Source organism: Pongo pygmaeus, chromosome 12 (genome assembly GCF_028885625.2).
Source record: "Pongo pygmaeus isolate AG05252 chromosome 12, NHGRI_mPonPyg2-v2.0_pri, whole genome shotgun sequence".
NCBI classification, from domain to species: Eukaryota; Metazoa; Chordata; class Mammalia; order Primates; family Hominidae; genus Pongo; species Pongo pygmaeus.
In genome coordinates this window covers 14,664,606-14,682,745 of record NC_072385.2, presented here as the reverse complement: position 1 = coordinate 14,682,745, position 18,140 = coordinate 14,664,606, and positions in this window count along the sequence as shown.

Here is an 18,140-nt window from a genome sequence, read left to right as displayed (position 1 = left end):
TTTGTATCCTGAGATTCTGTTGATGTGGTTTATCAGCTTAAGAAGCTCTTGGTCTGAGATGATCGGGTTTTCTAGATATAGGATCATGCCATCTGCAAACAAAGATAATTTGACTTCATCTCTTCCTATTTAAATACCTTTATTTCTTTCTCCTGCCTGATTGCCCTGGCCAGAAATTCCAGTACTACGTTGAATAGGAGTGGTGAGAGAGGCCATCCTTTTCTTGTGTCAGTTTTCAAGGGGAACGCTTCCAGCTTTTGCTCACTCAGTATGATATTGGCTGTGGGTCTGTCATATATGGCTCTTATTATTTTGAGTAGTGATCTTTCAATACCTAGCTTATTGAGAGTTTTTAACATGAAGGGATGTTGAATTTTTTGAAGGACTTTTCTGCATCTATTGAGATAACCGTGTTGTTTTTGTGTTTAGTTCTGTTTACGTGATGAATTACATTTATAGATTTGCCTTTGTTGAACCGACTTTGTATCCCAGGGATGAAGCCATCTTGATCATGGTGGGTCAAGTTACCCTTATCAGTCTTAAGTTCAGTCTTTTTACATAATCTCATATTTCTTGAAGGTTTTGTTGTTCTTTTTTATTCTTCTTTCTCTATTCTTCTCTTCCTGTCTTATATCAGACAGATAGTTTTGAAGCTCTGAGATTCTTTCCTCCACTTGGCCTATTCTGTGAGTGATAGGTGTGGTTGTGTTGTGAAGTTCTCATGTTGTGTTTTTCAGCTCCATCATGTCAGTTATGTTCCTCTCTAAACTGAATATTCTGGTTATCAGCTACTGTGTTCTTTTATGATTTTTAGCTACTTGCATTAAGTTAGAACGCGCTCCCGCAGCTCAGAGAAGTTTGTTATTACCCACTTCCTAAAGCCTGCTTTTGTAAATTCAGCCATCTCAGCCTCGGGTCAGTTCTGTGCCCTTGCTTGGGAGGTGTTGTTGTCATTTAGAGGAGAAGAGGCATTCTGCCTTTTTGAGTTTTCAGCGTTTTTGTGTTGATGCTTTCTCATCTTTGTGGGCTTATCTACCTTTGGTCTTTGACGTTGCTGACTTGTACAGAGTTTTTCATGGGGTCGTTTTGTTGATGTTGTTGTTGTTTTCTGTTTGTTTTTAACAGTCAGACCACTCTTCCCTAGGGCTACGGCTGCTGTGGTTTTTGGGGGTCCACTGTGGACCCTAGTCACATCAGTCTCTCCTGCACCTGGAGGTATCACCAGTGAAGGCTGTAAAACAGCAAAGATGGCAACCTGTTCCTTCCTCTGGAAGCACCAGTCCAAGGGATTACTGACTTGATGCCAGCTGGAACCCTCCTGTAGGAGGTGTCTGGAGACCCCGGTTGGGAGGTCTCACCCAGTCAGGAGGAAGGAACAGGATCAGGGACTGCTTAAAGAAGCAGTCTGGCTGACCTTTGGCAGAGCAGGTGTGTTGTTCTGACCCCCAGGACTCTCCAGAGCCAGCAGGCTGGAAAAGTTCAGTTGGCTGAACTGGAGAGACAGCAGCTACCCCTCTCCCTGTGGACTTCATCCCAGGGAAAAATTAGAGTTCTGTCCATAGAACTCTGGCTGGAGTTGCTAAAATTCTATGGGGAGGCCCTGTCCAGTGAGGAGGGATGGATTTTGGTCTCACTTAAAGAAGCAGCCTGGCCACGATCAGTCACAACAGCTGTACTATGTCATAGGGGACTCTTCCTGTTCCCTGGTGCCAGCAGGCTAGAGTGGTAAACTCAAACCAAAGATAGAGCAGCTGCCTCTCCCCCTGCAAACTCGGTCTACCTCTGGCTTTCTCCATCCTGCTGCGACTGGCCAGCTGGGATTCCAAGCCAATGGGTCTTGCGAGGTGCTGTGGGAGTGGGGCCTCAGAATGATGTCACCTGGCTCCCTGGATTCAGCTCCCTTCCTAAGGGAATGCACAGATATATCTCTCGCTTTGCTGGAATTCTCAGGGCAGAGTATACACAATTCCTGGGTTTCCATGCATGCCCCAGTAAGCCAGCAAGCATGCTGCTGAGACTCCACACAGCTCTTTGCTTCAGACCCGAGGCCATGGTGGCTGAGCTCATGAAGGGACTTCCTGATTTGCAGGTTACAAAGATCCATTGCAGAAGCATGGTTTCCCGGGCAGAGTCACACAATTACTCATAGCCTCCCTTGCCTGCGAGTGAGGGCTCAGCTAGCTCCGTGCCACACCTGGGTGGATCATTGACTCACTTTCTTTTCCTGACTCTCTGTGGGTCGAGCTGTCTGCCTAGTCAGTCCCAATGCAAGAACCTGAATACCTCAATTGAAGGTGCTGAATTCACTCACGGTTTTCATTGCTCTCTGTGAAAGCCACGGGCCACAGCTGCTTCTAATCGGCCAGCTTGGCCCCATCTAAAGTATGATTTTGCAATACATGGGATGTTTTAAGTACGTAACAATAATGATATTTATTACAAATGTATTTTGTCTCAATGTGATACACAAATTGCTAATAAATCAATTCTTTTTTGGTTACCACAAAGCTATCTGGAAGTGTAACGTCTGCCATTTATAGAATTTTACTTGAAGGAAGGCTGGCAATATGCATCAAGACTTCAAGCACTGGCAGTGAATTTGTGGAGTTTGAAGTGTTACTCACATCTTGTTACTGGGATTATAAATTAGTACAAACTATATCAATTGTGATTAAACAATATATAACAAAATTATAAATGGAAATACCCTCTGATTCAGCAATTTCCTTTCCAGAAATTTACCCTACAGACATACTCATGATGCCTGGAATTATGTATGAATGGGAGAAAGTATTATACCATCTTTTTAATTAACAAAAGTCTAGAAATCACCTTAATGTTTATCAATCACATTAATGATTATCACCTTACTGTTTATTGAAATTATGGTTATTCATATGATAGAATACTATGCCGCTATTTGAAAAAATAAATTTTAAAAGGATGCTCAAAAATGATGTCCAAGATATGTTACAAAGTAAAAAATCTGGGTGCAGTGGCAATTGTCTGATATGCCTCCATTCCTATAAAATCAGAATGTATATAAATTCATAGAGTATCTCTATTAACTGGTAACTGTTACAAAATTCAAAGTTAATGCAAGCAAGGCCTTTCTTTTTTAATGCTAAGACTCCAAGGAACTGCACAACATTTGAGAATTTCCAACACATGCCAATCTACCTTTGATCCTACAGATTTTAGGAAATGAAGCTCTTGAAAAATCAAGCATTAATATTCCTAGCTACAGTTGTTTGGGGCATCATAATTAGAATGATCCATTCTTTGAAAGTCTGTAAAATTTGCTCATACAATCATCTGGGCCTTGTCCTTCCTTTGTGAAAGATTTTATTTTACTAGAGGTTTTATGTTCTTCATGTTATAGTACTTCTTAGGTTTTCTATTTCTTCTTGATTATTGAGTCAATTTTGGTACCACTTACTACCCCACAGGGTGCTTGGGCTCAGAACACATCAGTCAAAGAAAGAGAGAAGAAAGGAAGGCAGGAAGGAGGAAGGAAGAAAGGAAGGAAATAAGGGGGTAAAGAAGGAAAGAGAGAAGGAAGGAAAGAGTGAGAGAAGGAAGGACGGAGGAAGAGAAAGATCGAGAGAGAGAGGGAAATGAGAGAGAAAGAAGGAAGGAGGGAGAGAAACAGGGAAACGGAAAGAAGGAAAGAAACAAGGAAGCAGGGAGGGAGAGAAAGAAGAAGGCAGAGGAAGGAAGAAAGGAAGGAATGAGGAACGGAAGGAAGGGAGAATGAGAGGGAGGGAGGGAAAGAGAGAAAGGTGAAAGGTGGAGATGGGAAGAGAAGAGGAGCCAGCCACAGGCTACAGGCTGTTTGTTCACTCTTTTAGTTGACCCAGGCATTTCTGCTTTTTAAATATTCCACCTTCTGCCGTGAGTTACACTGTTCAATATTCATTCCTCAGAGCATTCAAAGGTCTATGTGTGCCCTGCCATGATGGAGCATGGCTTCAGCTCCCAAACACAACTCTCAGCCAAAATATTCATGACTGGTCCCTCCCATATACTCATCAATCCCCCATGTAAGGTCTGCATTTGTCCCCCAGAGCTCAATTTTTGGAAACTTAATCCTCTACGTAACAGTGTTGAGACGTGGGCCCTAATAAGAGTGATTGGTTTATGAGATTCAGTCCCCATGCATGGATTAATGTCACTATCTCAGGAATAAGTTAGTTATCTTGGAGGTAGGTTAGTTACCTTGGGAGTGGGCTTGTATAAAAAGCAAGTTCAGCCCCTTTTGCTCTCTTTCTTTCTCAAAGTCTTGCCCAGCTGCCTTCAGCCATGAGATAACACAGCAAGAAGGCCCTCACCAGATGCAGAGCCCTCATCCTTGGACTTCCTAGCCTCCAGAACTCTAAGAAATAAATTTATTTTCTTTATAGATTCTCTAGTCTATGGTATTCTGTTATAGCAGCACAAAATGAGTGAAGATGTCCCATTACAGGGAGAGTGCTGATCCACAGTGTTGAGATCATTGACTTAGGAATTGGAGTCTTATACGACATCCCTATGGGAGTTGGCCTCCACATTCCCTAACTTCCAGGAATCTCAAATGGTTATCTCAGACCAAAATATAGCCCAGATATTTTGCATTTGGCAATATTGCCCACTTTTCCACAACTTTATCATGGCAGCTTTGATGTGTTCACTTCTATGATCCCTGAAAGGATATGAGTCCAAGATCCTGCAAGTTTACAATCCAAGGATAGAAGAGCCTAGAAAAGAGTCCCATCACCTAGGTGATCAGTGCAGAGATATGTCACAAAGCCCCCGTAGGCAGAGCCTAGACAAGAGTTACATCACCTGGGTGACAGGCAAACAACAATGGCAACTTATTTTCATCCCACTTCAGTCTTTGAGGTTAGACAGACCTGGATTCAAATCCAAGCTCCACCCCTCACTGTGTGACCTTGCTCATGCTCCTAACCTCTCTGAGACTTGACTCTTCATTTGTGAAATGAGGATGAAGCCCCTTCTCTCAGGGGCTGTGGCAAGGATGAAATGAGTCATGCATTCGTCAGGACAGGTGACGCAGTGTGACAAAAAAGCCCCCAAACCTCAGTGGCTTCAACAGCAAAGTTGACTTCTTTTCTTTTTTTTTTTTCAGGGAGTGCGGTGCAGTGGATGGAGTCTCGCTGTGTCGCCCATGCTGGAGTTCAGTGGTGCAATCTCAGCTCACTTCAACCTCCACCTCCTGAGTTCAAGAGATTCTCCTGCCTCAGCCTCCTGAGTAGCTGGGGCTACAGGCGCCTGCCACCACACCTGGCTAATTTTTTTGTATTTTTAGTAGAGACCGGATTTCACCGTCTTAGTCAAGATGGTCTTGATTACCTGACCTTATGATCTGCCCACCTCAGCCTCTCAAGGTTCTGGGATTACAGGTGTGAGCCACCGCACCCGGCCTTGACTTCTCAATTAATTTCACATCCATCACGGGTCAACAAGGGGGCTCTGGTGGTCGTAGTCATTCAGAGACTCAAACAGATAGACCTTATCCCAGAAGATGCTCCCACAGTTCCAGAAAAAGAGCAAAGAAAACACAAACAGCCATGAACCACTTCTTAAATCCCCTGCCCGGAAGGGATACACATTTCTTCTGTCACAGCTGTTGCCCAAAATGTCTCAGGTGGCCGGGCACAGTGGCTCACATCTGTAATCTCAGCATTTTGGGAGGCATAGGCGGGCAGATATCCTGATGTCAGGAGTTGAAGACCAGTCTGACCAACATGGAGAAACCCTATCTCTACCAATAATACGAAAGTTTGCCGGTCATTGTGGTGGGTGCCTGTTAGCCCCAGCTACTCTGGAACTGAGGCAGAAGAATCACTTGGACCTGGGAGGCAGAGATTTCAATGAGCCGAGACCAGGCCACTGCACCCCAGCCTGAGTGACAGAGTGAGACTTCATCTCAAAAAAAAAAAAAAAAAAGGCTGTGTCTGAACTAGCAAGGTAGAAAGAATAGTCATTTCGGTTGCCCCAAACCATCGAAACAAAGATGCAGATCATTGATGTAAAATTACAGTTAGTTCCTTCCCACTCCTTTTCAGCTTCTCTTCGTTGCTATGAGCCAGCGTCTCCAGTGTCAGTTTTCAGTCTGTTGCCTCCCAGCTCCTAGTGCACGTTTCAATAAGTGCACTGTGATAAACTGGGAAACACCGTTCAATATACCCTCTGGAAATGAACATTCTGCAGGCATCTAGGTAGAGGATGGAGAGACTGCAGGTGTCAGGAGCTCTCTGGCTGGGCCTTGATCATATTCAAGCCCCAACCACAGACCTAGGCGTGGTCCTTCAGCCACCTTGTAGCCTTGGCTTGCAATATCTTGACATGGAAACCAAAACGCAGCAGGGACCATGTGATCAGAAAGTTCCTGAAATTTTCCCAGACCCCCTCTAGTACCCCTTGTGCAATCTGCACACAGTGACCTGTATTCTAGAGGGTGCACACAAAGCTGCCATTTCTTCTGCCAGACCCTGCGGGACTCACGCATTCTGGAGGCTTCCTTCCCTACAAAGGCAGCCAGACTCCCGCCATGCATCCGTGCACCAGCGGTTCACGGCCAGCTCCCTCACCTGCACTCCAGTGGCTCGTGGCCAGCTCCCTCATCTGCCACAACGGCTCATGGCCTGCTCCCTCCCCTGTACAACAGCGGCTCATGGCCAGCTCCCTCCCCTGCATTCCAGCAGCTCACGGCTGGCTCCCTCACCTGCACCAGTGGCTGACAGCAGGCTCCCTCACCTGCACTCCAGTGGGTGGCCTAGTGCTTGTGCAAAAGCTGCTGACGAGCTCCAGCCTGCCCAAATCCACAAACGTCTCTTATGTGGTGGCTGAACCATATTTTATGACGTCCAAACACCTTTCAAATCTGTACTTCCTTGGATACCTCCCTCTGCACTAGGGCACAAGGCAGAGTTGCTTTATGTCTTACCGTGACTCTTTTATCATAGTTGCAATCCTTTATACTACACTTCCCCTTTAGACCCACTATGTGGTTTCTATCTCTTGATGGAACCCAGGCTGCTACACAACTTAACCCATGCAATTGCACTTCATTGGTTCTTCACCATTGGCCCAAGATCATGCTCCACCACCCCTCTCTGCCCCCTGGCTTTCTTTCCTTAAGTGAAATCCCTAAACGCCCTCTTTGTGCTCAAAGCTTACCTGCTCTTCCTTCCCTATATTTTTGTCCAGACACAAAAATCTGATGCTCTGGCAAATGCAGAAATGGGGAGAAGGCAGGGGAATCATTTATCCTCCTTTAGGTAAGCACTGAGGGTTATGTCATTCCATTGTGTGAGGAATAAATAAATGAGGCATAGAGAGCTGCCATGATTTGCCTAGACCAATGAAGTTGTCATGGCTGAAGTGGAACAAAGGTTTAGGTGTCCCGAATATCAGTCCAGCTCCTATGCCTTCAGAACATGCCATGGAGGGAGGCACCAAGGGACACCACTTATGCTGAGCACTCAGGGGTACCCAGGTGCTGAGAGTGGGGACGTGACAGGCTGAGTTGACTCAGTCCAGTCCTCCTACACCAAATAAAGATGGAAACCCTCACATAATAGAGAGGGAACAAAGCCAGGAACTATTAAGAGGCTGATGCCTGGAAGGCCTGGGAAGAATGACAGGGAGATTGGAGCAGAACAGAGGACCTAAATGGGGACAAGGGGAAGGAAGTGGCCTCAGTGGCCAAATGGCACCTGCCCACTGCACAGAGGCTGGAGACTTGAGTTCCGTCTAGTCCTTATCAACTACAATCATGCTGCCCTATGGCTCAACGAGTCCTGGAGAAAATGTGTTTTCTGCAGTCTGGGGAGGTGAGAATAAAACAATTCAGCCTTAAGAAGTTGAAGGCCCAGGAAATCATAGCACGTGGAGATGGGATTCATACGTAAACTTCCTGCCCTTGACTTCTGGTTTGGCCACGTGATTCACTTTGGCCAGTGGATGTGGTAAAGTGGTAGTCTGCCCATTCTCAGCCTGGGTGGTGAGATAAGAGACCTTCACATTTCCCTTTGTTCTTTGCACTCCTGCCATTGCTATGAGAATAAGGCACCCTGGCAGGCCCCAAACCCAGGAGGATCAGAGACACTTGGAGCAGATCCAGCTCAGCCACCACAGTTCGAGCTGAAACCTCCCAAGAAACCCATGCCCATGAGTGAGAAATGGTGACCTATGGTCGTAGGCCTCTGAGTTGTGGGGTTATTTGTTACAAAACGAGAGTTAACTAATAGAGATTTCTACCTCATATCCCTATGAATCAAAGAACAAAGGAAATAAAACAAAACGTGAAAAGCAGATTTCCAATTTTTAGAAGAAAACAGAGGACAGATTTTATGACACTAAGCAGAGAAAAGCTTTTTTAATATGACACAAAACACAGATACCATAAAAGAAATTACTGATAAATTCAATCGTATTAAATGTAGAAGCTTTGATGTGACAAAAGAGGCAATGAATAAAGTTAAAAGACAAAGACAGTGCATGATATGGTTTGGCTGTGTGTCCCCACCCAAATCTCATCTTGAATTGTCCTCCCATAATTCTCCTGTGTCGTGTGAGGGACCTGGTGGGAGATAATTGGAATCATGGGGGCGGCTCCCCCATACTGTTCTCCTGGTAGTGATTAAGTCTCATGAGAACTGACGGTTTTATCAGGGGGTTCCACTTTTGCATCGTCCTCATTTTTCTCTGGCCACCGCCATGTAAGAAGTGCCTTTCACCTCCCACCATGATTCTGAGGCCTCTTCAGTCATGTGGAACTGTAAGTCCAATTAAACCTCTTTTTCTTCCCAGTCTGGGGTATCTCTTTATTGGCAGTGTGAAAATGGACTAATATAGTGCACCAAAAGGGAAAACATATTTGTAAGGTATTTGGCCAAAAAAGCATTGATATCCAGATCATTAAAATCAAAATTGGCCAGATGTGGTGGGTCATGCCTGTAATCCCAGCACTTTGGGAAGCTGAGGCGGGTGGATCACTTGAGGTCGGGAGTTCAAGACCAGTCTGACCAACGTGGAGAAACCCTGTCTCTACTAAAAATACAAAATTAGCCGGGCGTGGTGGCACTTACCTGTAATCCCAGCTACTCAGTAGGCTGAGGCAGGAGAATCGCTTGAACCCAGGAGGCAGAAGTCGTGGTGAGTTGCAATCATGAAATTGCACTCCCACCTAGGCATCAAGTGCAAAACACCACCTAAAAAAAAAAAAAAAGCACTTACAAGTCAGGAAAGAGAAGCCAAAACCCAACAGACATATGGGACAGGAGCAATTCACAGAGGAGGAGACCCAAAAGGCTGGGAAAAACAAGGCAGGCATTCAGCTGCACAGCAAAATCCACAGACAATATCAGAAAGTGTGATAACAAATATTGATGAAGATGAGTGAAGACGGATGTGCGCACTGCTGGCGAGGGGCCTAGTGAGGTCTCCAGCCCCAAGGTCATCTGGCTGTGCTTCCTAGGAAGGAAGGGCTGACAACAGACCTGTCCCAAGACTCCAAGCCTCACCAGGTTGTGTGCAGGCCTTGGACCAGAACATCAGCATCACCTTGGGGTGGGGGTTGCAGGGGGGGTCGCTCGTCCTCTCCTCATGAGAAATGCAGAATTCTAGATTCATCTGGAAGACATTGTTGAAGGGAAAAGCAACTTTCAGGAGAGTACGTACGGACAGATATTTGTATAAAATTGCAAAAACAGACCAAAGAGCACTATCTATTCTTCATGGACAGGCACACTAGGTATTAAACATGGATGCAAAGACACACATTGACTTCAGGATAGTGGGGAAGGAGGCGGTAAATGGACTAGAAAAGGGACATATAACTCGAGAGTCAGCATAAACAAGGCTGAATCCGTAGTTTTCTTCCCTTAAACTCTGGAGCAAATGCATCCAAAACTACCACGTTTGAATTTTAACTGGGAGGTACATGAAAGTTTGATGTCATTATCCTCTACATAGTTCTGTGTGTTTGTAATATTGAGCCATATTTTTTAAACAATTGACACAGCATGAAAGGAAGCTTGCCTACATGGTAACAATGGTTATCTTTAGGTAGCAGAATTCAAGACTGCTTATTTTTCTTTTTTTTCCTACTTGTATATTATCTCTATTTCCCTGTGTGAGGATTTAAGACTGTTGTGATGAAAAGGCTAGTATTCTAACTCCATGCATCATAAGCACACACCGTGCCCTGGCTGACAGGACGGGGAGGAGGGAGCATGTCTGTTCACCTGGCCAGCCCTGGGAAACTCTGTAGAGAAAGACACAGACACTTTCCCTCTGCAGCCAAAGAGTTAAGAAGGCTTGATGTGAAATGAATTATTCCAGGGGAGCTAAATCCCAGCCTTATCTAATTCTGTTTCCTGAGGCTGACTAATTTAAACTCAAAAATAAAATAAACATCATCTTTAAATAGGGATTAAATACTCAGCTGGGTCCTTATTTGAACAAAATGACATACATTTTATGGTATGGATTCAGGGGGCCTGTGGTGGGGCGAGGGGTATCTGTGGGGATGTTCTCTGAGCTAAGGTGAGAAAATCGCCAGTGCTCCTGGATTCCGGAGTGCATTCACCTTTAGCTTCTTGTCTGGATGTCTGCAGAAAACCAAAGAGCCACCCTGTGGCAGGATCTTCACACAGGAAGTGGGCTTGTGCCCTGTGTCCCTGAGGGAGAAAGGATTAGTGGAGGGAGTAGGTGAAGAGTTTGGAGGAAGCCCCTGATGTTCTTAGAAAACAGTAGGAAAGAGATTCCCTTGCCTGGGCATTGTTCCCAAATAGGAGACAAGAGCATCAACTAAAAACAGAGACTCCCACCTCCCTCCATGGTCCCTGAGTTCAGAAGGGAACCCATGGAGGTGGGGCAAGTAAAAAATTGAGTGGACTATCTGACATGTGCCTGGAGGGACCCAAGAACCTGAATCAGGTATGAGAGTGGGCAGCTGGTGGATTCTTCCAGGCTGGCAGCACAAAGCCAAGCCGAAGTCCCAAGAACAAGCCATGTCTGCAGAGGCCTCTACTGCATCCCTGCCTCATGGGCACAATGTCACAGGACAGAATTACATCATGTGGGAGACCACGGGCAGTGTGGGTGTCATAATGGAGCTGGACCCAGAAGGTCCCAGACCCAGGTACATCTATGTCTTTGCTATAGTCAATGTTTTTGTGCCCCTAAAATCCGTGTGTTGAAACCTAACCCCTGATAGGTTAGGTTTGAATTAGGAGGCAAAGACTTTAGGAAGTGATTTAATCATGAAAGCAAAGACCCCATGAATGGGATAAGTGGCCTTGTAAAAGGGAACCAAGGGAGCTTGTTCTCTCCTTCCACCATGTGAGGACACAGCTAGGAGGTGCCCTCCATAAGGAACAGGCCCTCAACAGACACCCAATCTGCCACTACCTTGACTTTCCACTTGCCAGCATCCAGAACTATGAGACATATATTTCTGCTGCTTATAAGCCCCCTAGGCTAAGGTATTTTGTTACGGTAGCCCAAATGGAATAAGAGAGCCTCTGACCATCTTGAGCAACTCACTTATCTGCTGAACTCTCCACAGATTTAACTGTGATGAAATCCCTTCAATAGATGTATATTGAATACTTACTTTGTATAAGGACACACTGTGTTATTAGATAGGGTGTAAAACAATTCACAGTTCCCCAGGGGTAGGTATTGCCATAACTGAAGAGCAAACCCAAGTTGCTGTGGCCAATGGGGGAAGGGGTGGGTGTCAGAGAAGAAGAGAACATGCTAGAGTCCCTGTCTGCAGCAATATTGGAACGTCTAATGGATGGTTCCCAAAGTGGTGACTTCTCATCTTCTTACAAAAACTCATAGTTGTCCCCGTGTAAAGTCTTCCCAGAAATGCAGAACAGCTGAGAATATGCAGATCAGAAAAGAGAAGAGGACAGAGAGAGCACATTCTTGGCATCAGCAACCACGGACTTCTTGCAGGAAGGAAAGCATTTCTCCTGGATCCCTGGGTAGCAGATAAACGTACAGAAGTACATTTGTTGGCTATTTGGTTCATGGACATTGAACATTTGCAGACTGGGAGGCTGAGAATCTTCTCCAACTAGATGGTGTGGGGTGTGGAAGTACAGGAAGGGACCAAAGTAGGAGGAAAACAGAGCAATGAGAAGGGAGCTCTCAGCATGACCAACACAGAGACCTGTGTCTCTCCTACCAACATTACGAGCTAATGTATAATGATTGCAGGTCTGCAAAAGGCAGGGTTTCCATATCACATGTGGCAAGTTCTGATGACTACCCTGTGTGACAGGTATTGTTGTCAGAGGTAGAGAGTTGCTAAATAACCACACGCAACTGGTGGAATGCCGGAGAGTTTGTTTTAATTGGTCATTTTCCTGTTTGCTTTCTATTTGTCCCATCTGTAGTTTGTTGTCCTTTTCCTCTTTCTCTGACCTCTTTTGAATTTGTTGAGTATTTTTATTTCATTTAATCTTCTTTGTTGGCCTTTTACATATAACTATTTTTGCTTGGTTTGGTTTTGAGTTTTAATCATTACTCTATGGTTTATGGTATATCATATGGTTTGGATCTGTGTCTCTACCCAAATCTCATGTGGAAATCTAATCCCCAATGCCAAACGTGGGGACTGCAGGGATGTGATTGCATTATGGAGCCAGTTTCTCATGGTTTAACACCATCCCCGCTTGGTACCACATAGCAAGTGAGTTCTCACAAGATCTGGTTGTTTAATAGTGTGTGGCAACTCCTCCTCTCTCTCTTCCTCCTGCTCCAGTCACATAAGATGCGCCCGCTTCCCCTTTGCCTTCTGTCATGATTGTAAGCTCCCTGAGGCCTCCCCAGAAGCCAAGCAGATGACAGAATCACGTTTCCTGTACAGCCTGCAGAACTGTGAGCCAATTAAACCTCTTTTCATCATAAATTCCCCAGTCTCAGTTTTTTTTTTTTTTTTGAGACGTAGTCTCACTCTGTCGCCCAGGCTGCAGTGCAGTGGTGCGATCTTGGCTCACTGCAACCTCTGCCTCCCTGGTTCAAGTGATTCTGCTGCCTCAGCCTCCCAAGTGGCTTAGCTGGAACTACAGGCATATGCCACCAAGCCCATCTAATTTTTTTTGTAGTTTTAGTAGAGACAGGGTTTCACCATGTTGGCCAGGATGGTCTCAATATCTTGAACTCATAATACACCTGCCTCAGCCTCCCAAAGTGCTGGGATTACAGGCGTAAACCACCATGCCCAGCCCCAGTCTCAGACATTTCTTTTTTTTTTAGTTTATTTATTTATTTTTTAATTATTATTATACTTTAAGTTTTAGGGTACATGTGCACAATGTGCAAGTTTGTTACATATGAATACATGTGTCATGTTGGCTTGCTGCACCCATTAACTCGTCATTTAGCATTAGGTATGTTTCCTAATGCCATTACTCCCCCAGTACCCCAACCCACAACAGTCCCCGGTGTGTGATGTCCCCCTTCCTGTGTCCATGTGTTCTCATTGTTCAATTCCTACCTATGAGTGAGAACGTGTGGAGTTTCGTTTTTTATCCTTGCAGTCGTTTGCTCAGAATGATGGTTTCCAGCTTTATCCATGTCTCTACAATAGACATGAACTCAACATTTTTTATGGCTGCATAGTATTCCACGGTGTATATGTGCCACATTTTCTTAATCCAGTCTATCATTGTTGGACATTTGTGTTGACTCCAAGTCTTTGCTATTGTGAATAGTGTGGCAATAAACATACGTGTGCATGTGTCTTTATAGCAGCATGATTTATAATCCTTTGGTTATACACCCAGTAATGGGATGGCTGGGTCAAATGGTATTTCTAGAAGAATCGCCACCCTGACTTCCACAATGGTTGAGCTAGTTTACAGTCCCACCAACAGTGTAAAAGTGTTCCTATTTCTCCGCATCCTCTCCAGCGCCTGTTGTTTCCTGACTTTTTAATGATCGCCATTCTAACTGGTGTGAGATGGTATCTCATTGTGGTTTTTATTTGCATTTCTCTGATGGCCAATGATGATATTGTGGTTTTGATTCTCATTTCTCTGATGGCCGGTGATGATGAGCAATTTTTCATGTGTTTTTTGGCTGCATAAATGTCTTATTTTGAGAAGTGTCAGACATTTCTTTATAACAGTGCAAGAACAGAATAATAGAGTATATGTTTTTAACTTAGCATTGGCTGCCATCTACATTATACCACTTCACATAGCAGATAAGAAACTTAAAAGAGTGCCCGTTCATTTCCCTCCTTTTGGGTTTTGCGTTATTGTTTTCATGCATTTTACTTCTATATGTGCGGTAAACTCACATTAATTTGTTATCATTTTTTGCCTTAGACAGTCAATTCTCTTTTAAAAATGCTTTTTAATGTTGTATTTTTGCTCAAACATTTGCCATCTCTGGTGCTCTACATTCTTTGGTGTACATCTGGACTTCCATCTGGTTTCACTTTCCCTCTGCCTGAAGGATTTCCTTTAATATTCCTTGCAGTGAGGACTTGCTGGTAATGTATTCTTCAAGCTTTTCAATGTCTGAAAGTCTTTACTGCACTATCATCTTTGAAAAATATTTTTGCTGGGTGTAGAATTCTAGACTGACAATCGTTTTATCCTTAAGTATTTTATAGAAGTCACTCTACAATCCTTTGGTTTGCATTGTTTCTGTTTTTTTTTTTTTTTTTTTTTTTGAAACAGGGTCTCGCTCTGTCACCCAGGCTGCAGCGCCGTGGCATGATTTCAGCTCACTGAAACTTTTACTTCCTGGTTTCAAGCAATCCTCTCACCCCAGCTTCCCAAGTAGCTGGGACTACAGGCATGGGCCACCACACCCAGCTAATTTTTGCATTTTATGTAGAGGCCAGGTTTTGCCATATTTCCCAGGCTGGTCTAGAACTCCTGGGCTCAAGTGATCATCCTGCCTTGGCCTCCCAAATTGCTGGGATAACAGGCATGCACCACCACATCTGGCCTTGCGTTGTTTCTAACCAGATTCTGCCATCTTTTTTTTTTTTTTTTTTTTTTTGAGACAGAATCTCGCTCTGTTGCCCAGGCTGGAGTGCAATGGCACCATCTCAGCTCACTGCAACCTCTGCCTCACAGGGTCAAGCGATTCTCGCTGCCTCAGCCTCCTGAGTAGCTGGGGTTACAGATGCGTGTCACCATGCCCTGCTAATTTTTGTGTGTTTAGTAGAGACGGTGTTTTGCCATGTTGCCCAGGCTGGTCTTGAACTCCTGGGCTAAAGTGATTATCCTGTCTCAGCCTCCCAAAGTGCTGGGATTATAGGTGTGAGCCGCCACGCTCAGCCCATTTTCATCCTTGTTCCTCTCTGTATAATGTCCTTTTCCCTTTGGTAACTTTTCAGATTTTCTCTTTGTCACTGGTTTGGGGCAATTTGATTATGATGTGCTTTAGTGTGTCATCCTCATGTCTCTTGTGCTAAGGGTCCATTGGTTCTCAGATCTCAGGGATTACAGTTATTCTCAAATTTAAAATTTTTCAGCCACAGTTTTTTCAAATATTTTTTCTCCTACTCCTCCCCACCTTCTTCAGGAACTGCAATTACACATATATTAGTCCTGTTGGTGCTGATTTTCTGTTCAATTTTTTCCATTATTTTCTCCATGTTCCATTTTTTGATAGTTTCTACTGCTACATCTTCCAGTTGACTAATCCTTTTTTCTATAACATCTATTCTATTTTAAATGCAATCTAGTATATTTTTCATCTCAGACATTGTATTTTTCATCTCTAGAAGTTCAAGCTGGGTCTTCCATGTCTCTACTTCCATGTTGTAGCTTCCCTTTACTTTCTTCTTGTGGAATGTTATCATTACAATAACTGTTTTAATATCGTTGCCTACTAATTACATCCTATTTGCAATTTCTGCATCTATTGATCAAGTTTTCTTCTCATTATTGAGACATTTCCTTTTTCTTCACATGCCTGGTAATTTTCACCTGGATGGCAGACAACATGAAATATATCTTATTGTGTGTTGGATATTGTTGGGTTCCTATAAATATTATTGAGGTATGTTCTAGGATGCAGTTAAATTATCTGGAAAATTTTGGTTCTTTGAGGGTTTTCTTTCAGGTCTTGTTATTTAGGACCTTAGCAGCCTCGGCCTAGATCTAATCTTTCACACTGCTGAGGCAATTCTTTTCTGAGTGTTCCATCCAATCGTCCGGGAAGTATAAGATTTGTCCACTCTTGCTGGTGGGAACACCAAATATGCCTGGTTCTGTGGGAGGTTCAAGCATTGTTCTTTCTGTTTCCTTCAGGTATTTTTCCCCCAGACTTGTAGTTTACACACATACATGTGCTGATCAGTATTTAACTGAAGATTCTGGAGCGTTTTCATTTTGTGACTTTGTCCTTTTCATGCCCTGAATACTCTGCCCTGCAGAGTTTATCTGAGCTTCTTTGGTCTCCCTGGACTCCGAGGTTATCTCCTCAACTCAGGACCATCACCAGGCTCAGCCTGGGTTCTCTCTCCCTGAGCTGTGGCCTAGAAATGGTCTCCACTCCCTGATTCCCTTCTGTTCACTGCACCTGGGCAGTCCAGAGTCACGAGAAACCCTAGGCCATGTGGCAGAATGCCCACTATCCCCACTTCACCACACTGTACTCTCTCCATCCAGTGCTAGCTGCAGCCATGCTGTTTCACAGTCCAGAATGCTAGCCAGAGACCAGGCTTCCTGCAGTGCCTTGGCTGGGGCCCACAGATAAGGATGGCCAAGCAGTGCTCCCAGAAACCAACAGATGCCATCAATCGGTTTTACTTCCGCCAGGCACTGAGACTCTCTGGACACCAGAAGTGTCCTCTGTTGCCAGAGCTGAACTCTCAAGTGAAGACTCCAGAAGGCCCTGAAATGTGGGCAGGCTCCCATCATTGTCTATCTGTGGCCACAAGGACAAAGACTCTTTCCAGGGCTGGTGAGATGTCCAGCACACGTGGGTCTCTGGAAAGCCCCTTTTCAACTTTAGGCCTTAGCTGGGCTCTCCATTTACCTCATGCCAGGCAGTGCACATTATGGGAGACACAACTGGGTGCTGGGATGAGAATGGCACTTGGCATGTGAGCTAGGATTGAGAGCCCACTGCTGTCTTCCCCCACCAGGCAGTGGGCCTGTTACTATCTCTGGCTTCTGTCCCCTTACCAGCCTCCTCTGCTACAGTTGCATTTCTGGCAGGCAGTGGATCAGGTAATCACTGGCAGTTGAGGACCATGTGGAGAACCACTACTGGCCAAGCATTCCCAACCTGACATCAGAACAGGAGTACAGCAGTGCTGAGGTGAACTTGACAGGGAACTTTGAGACCATGAAGGCAGCCAACACTTCCAACTTACCACAACCTGCCTCTCCGATAGATTTATTGTAGACCAACTCAACCATCTCCATGTCAACAAGAAATGGTCCTCACTCTAAGCCATCACCCTTGGATTTAGATCATGGGGCTGTCCTGTCTTTTGTATGGAAATGAAAAGCTTTAATTTCCACAAAAATGTAAGGTTTTGGGCTACAGCCTTATTAAAACAAAGAAATATGAGCATAGTGGTTTACAGATGGAATATCTGGGGCTCTACACAAACTGCTACTTCAAAGTATGATCACTGTCTTTTTGTCTGTTTCTTTAGCGTGGTAGGAAAATATCAGAAATTTCCTTGGTCATAGGGAATATAAACCATAGTTTGAACAAAAGCAGCAATAAAGCTACAAACTATTTTTTGGTGAATTTGCTTAAGTATAAGATAGCTGATTGGGGCATTATCATGTAATGCTAGTTTGCTTAGTTTTCATTAAGTTTGTTAAACTTGAATTGTGAATAAATATATGGCTGATTAATATTGTAATTAAACTGCACATTGACATAAACTATACATTAAAAGTTGCTGCACACAGTCATCCACAATAATACTTAGTTAAAATCAAAAATACTATAAACCAATGTCAATGAACCTACCCTAAAATAAAAATACAATTAACATGCAATTGCAAAACTAGAATGGGAGAAATATTTACCCATAAAAACTTGTTTGGAACATTGATATAACACTAGAAAATATTTTTTGTAAATAACTACAATGTTCAACTGTGACTGTGCATCTGTGAAGACTA